The 4,689-nt window shown below is 26.2% G+C and overlaps 1 long non-coding RNA gene across 1 annotated transcript; it reads right to left on the bottom strand.

The window, feature by feature from the left end:
- Positions 1-1,253: 1,253 nt before the first annotated feature.
- Positions 1,254-2,026, bottom strand: LOC127114614 (uncharacterized). Its single transcript, XR_007800453.1, has 2 exons — positions 1,865-2,026; positions 1,254-1,548 (listed from the first exon to the last, which is right to left on the bottom strand). It is a non-coding gene; the product is annotated as an uncharacterized LOC127114614 (long non-coding RNA).
- Between the last annotated feature and the right edge of the window lie 2,663 nt (positions 2,027-4,689).

The raw sequence follows: 4,689 nt of genomic DNA, 5'->3' as shown, positions 1-4,689 counted from the left end.
CTCACATAAGCGTCGTACGAATGAATACCGTATTCTCCTAGGTTTCCTCACTCATCTTTGTAGAGTTTTAATCATGTTACTTCACCTTTCACATAACAACAATATTTAATTTTCATCATGATAAAATTCATGGCATTTATAAATCACATCCTATTTTATAACATGGAACAATAATAATAGTCCTTTACGTTATCTTTAGTCATGTTATTTCACAATCAACCATATCAACCATGTTTAACACCCATCATAAATATAATTCATTTAATTTGTAAGACACATAATTTACTATAATATGATATTATAATAATAGCCTTTTTCATTATCTTACTAATGCATCCGTCCGCATCCAAAACGGAGCTATAATGCTCAATTAATTCATTAATCTATCTTAATCAAGATTTAGATTAATATTTATTCATTGCATAAGTATTCAACAACAACCTCTCTAGCCTATTAAAAAAAAGAAAAAAATTCCAATTTCAAATTAATTCTCTCAGTAACTTCTTTCCTTAAATAACTCCTCTTTTATTTTCCTTTCCATATACCATTTTTACCTACTATTTTCACATAACTTGATTTTTCAACAACAACCAACATAATATCATCACATAGCATGGTTAGGGCACGATTCACACAAACCCTAACCCCACAAATATAGATTAATTTCCCCCAAATGCTAAAACTATCTAAGAACTCACCTAGTAGAAGAAGAAGATGAAGTTGGTGATGATGAAGATGAGATGATGGTGATGGTTCCTTCCTCTTCTCCTCTTCTTTCTCTTTTCTTCTTTCTTTTTCTTTCTCTTTTCCTCTTTCTTTCTCTTTCTCTTCTTTTCCCTTTTCTGATAACTCTCTCCTTCTTCTTATCTCTTCCTACTACTTCTTATCATTTTCTTCTTTTCTTTTCCACCACACATATACTATATAATATATATATATAATATAATATCAAGTAGTAATAAAATATCTCAATTGATATTTTATCTTCCAGTACCAATTGACCAATTATTAATGTTACCAAAAATGTCCTCTCTTGTACTTATTAATATTGGTATGTATCTTTATTAATAATTAATCCCTTCAGGGTTCATTGGTTACTCTATTGGTCCCAATTGACAACATTTAGAGCACATAGGAGCTCCAATCGTTACAAATGATAATAGATAATTTACATAGGAACTCAATTGATCTCAACTGACAACTAATTGAGCATTTAAGGGAATATGGGATATTACAACAATGCAAATAATATATATTCCATTTTAAATTTCATTTATTCATAATAGTGTTTATAGTATTTTAAAGATTTACACAAATTTCTTACAAAAAGTAAGTTCCAGAGCTAAACTGAAGTGCACGTTTTATTATTTTTATTGAACTCATACAATAAAATTCATTGGTGAAAACAACAACATGTTGTCTTCTCAAGATGAGTATAACATTGTCCCCCTTTTCCAAATCCCTTGCGAAAGCAATCCTGGTCACACGTTGCAACACAAGGCCCTATACAAACTCCTCCGGGAGGGACCAAAATACTGGTAACCAATCCTGAATCAACCAAAATTTAAAATTAGTTTGTGTCTGACATTGCTTCATAATTTTTACATTATAAATCTCAATCTAATGTTCTTTCGAATTGAGAATTGATTAAACCATAATTGAATTGTTATTGATCTACATATCTTGTTTAAAAAGAAATCAACTTCTTAGAAGGGTTAAACAATCACATAATTTTTTAGAAGAATCTTTTTTACTTTCTTTTGAATATAAAAATGCAATATATGTTTCAATAAAAAACATTTGGTGTTAGTAAATTCTACTTTAAAATTGAAACTCAAAAATAAAAATAAAATTTCATTCTTACCCGAACTAACCATCAAAACAAGGCATAAAACACTCAAAAAACAAGATTGATTGGTGTGACATGCCATTTTGTAAGATTTCAATTTATATTTTGTTTCTTTGTAACGAGTAAGACTAACATAACTTCTATTATATAGGCCTAAAAACTGTATTAGTTTTTTAATATCTCATTTGACTATTAACTTTACATAAAGTTATTAATGGAATCTTAAAGTAAGAAAGATAGATTTAAATAAATAAAAAGTGGTCAATAAAATGAATTTGATAATATTGAAAATAATTTTCATTTTCTATTGAATTTTGAAAGGAACATAAAATGATATTATTCATCAATGACTTCATACCTATAGTCAATTTTAATGATTAAAATATAATAAATAGATTTATATTTTATTTCTTTGTAACGAGTAAGACTAACATAACTTCTATTATATAGGCCTAAAAAGTGTATTAGTTTTTTAATATCTCATTTGACTATTAATTTTACATAAATTTATTAATTGAATCTTAAATTAAGAAAGATAGGTTAGATTTAAATAAATAAAGTGTTCAATAAAATGAATTTGATAATATTGAAATATAATCTTCATTTTCTATTGAATTTTGAAAGGAATATAAAATGATATTATTCATCAATGACTTAATACCTATAGTCAATTTTAATTATTCAAATATAATAAATAGATTTATAAATACTTAAAATTATGTGTAATATATGATTATATTTAATTGAATAGATTATTATAATATTAAAATTAATAAATTTATTATAAAAAAATACTACAATTTTAACCGAATGACAAAAAAATGGTGTCAAATTACGTAGGAGTTATTTTAGTCATCGTCAAATTACGAGTTGGTTTAAAAATTAACTGAATAAACTTTACACGAATGTCCGAACACAACTATTTGTTAACACTTGAACAGTTTCTATAAATTATAAATAATATATTATCTTTAATTGTAACATATTGGTCATGAATTTTGCAATGTTTTATTATTTTGATTTTTATGGTGACTCGAGTAGAAAGATTTTCTTAAGAATTTAACAACAAAACATTTCAACACTAAATTAATTAGTTGGTCATGATTTTATCATTTTATTTACAAGTCTCACATGCTAGTGAAGAAATGTAAAGTGCTTGTACATGTAATTATCATAAAACGACTATTTATTTTCTCATCGTATGCAAGTGTTTAAAAGGTTTGAGTCTTTATCTTGTAAATCAATCTTTGTTGAAGATTCTCTTACATTATTTATACTTTTTCTAATACTTTTGTTTCTAAACATATAATTCAATTCTTGTTTCATTACTAGGGTCTCCCAAATAAACTAAATCATCAGAGACATAATTCAATTGTATTTGAAATAGTGCTTTAAGGATCGAACTAGCTTGACCGGTCAAACAGAAAATTGAAAGGATCACCAATTTGGTCTTATTGTTGGATCAAGCAAGCTATTAAAACAGTTGAAACTGACTAGAACTGACCAAAATCAGTAAATCAGCGGGTTAAATGCTATCTTTTTTTCTTTAGCCAAATGAGATTGCAATAATTATATATATATATATTATATATATATATATATATATATATTAGATATATATATATATAATATATATATAATAATTGTTTTTTTTTTAAATTATTTGAAACAATTTTCCAACACTAGAATTAAATTATAAGAAATTGCAGTTATTTTTTTATCCAGATTATGTTCCAATTAGACTTTGTTCAAAATTTGTATTTGTATTTTGTACTATTTTGTTGTGTGTGATGATTATATTTAGCATTTGAATTTAAATAATGAACTTGTGAAATTGTTATAATTTGATGTTTTGTAGGTGTCATGATTTTTTTAGAGACCGAGTCACATGTTCGACCGGTTTAATAACTTTATATTTTTGATAAAGACAGTATTATTAAAATGACTTTTCCATTTTATTCGGTTTAGTCACGCGGTTCGACCTGTGACCCGGGGTTCGACTAACAAACGAGTGGCTCAATACCCTCACGGTTTGGTGACCCTTTGGATTGTTAAAACTTTGATTTTAAGATCTACCTAATCATCAAACTAAGAGTTTTTTTAAAAATAAAAACCAGTAGTAGGATATGAATAAGGATTTTCTTCGAAACACAATTTCAGATATACTGTATCAATCATAATTTTAACCAAACACTTGATTACCTAATATTAAGAATTTAAAATTAGAATATTTGCATAACTCAAATAAATTCTTTATCTTGTGTCTTTAAATCCACCCTCACTAACTATCCATGTATAATATATTTTTTGTGATTTCAAGGGAACCATATTTTGATAAATTTAAAACATCCATTTTATTCAACATGAAAACATAAATAATTAAAATATTTAAGTAATATTTTATAAAAAAAGACAATGCAAATAATATATATTCCATTTTAAATTTCATTTATTCATAATAGTGTTTATAGTATTTTAAAGATTTACACAAATTTCTTACAAAAAGTAAGTTCCAGAGCTAAACTGAAGTGCACGTTTTATTATTTTTATTGAACTCATACAATAAAATTCATTGGTGAAAACAACAACATGTTGTCTTCTCAAGATGAGTAAAACAATGTCCCCCTTTTCCAAATCCCTTGCGAAAGCAATCCTGGTCACACGTTGCAACACAAGGCCCTATACAAACTCCTCCGGGAGGGACCAAAATACTGGTAACCAATCCTGAATCAACCAAAATTTAAAATTAGTTTGTGTCTGACATTGCTTCATAATTTTTACATTATAAATCTCAATCTAATGTTCTTTCGAATTGAGAATTGATTAAACCATAATTGAAT

This window comes from Lathyrus oleraceus, unplaced genomic scaffold, assembly GCF_024323335.1.
Source record: "Lathyrus oleraceus cultivar Zhongwan6 unplaced genomic scaffold, CAAS_Psat_ZW6_1.0 chrUn0649, whole genome shotgun sequence".
NCBI classification, from domain to species: Eukaryota; Viridiplantae; Streptophyta; class Magnoliopsida; order Fabales; family Fabaceae; genus Lathyrus; species Lathyrus oleraceus.
This window is presented reverse-complemented; position numbering and strand designations above follow the sequence as displayed.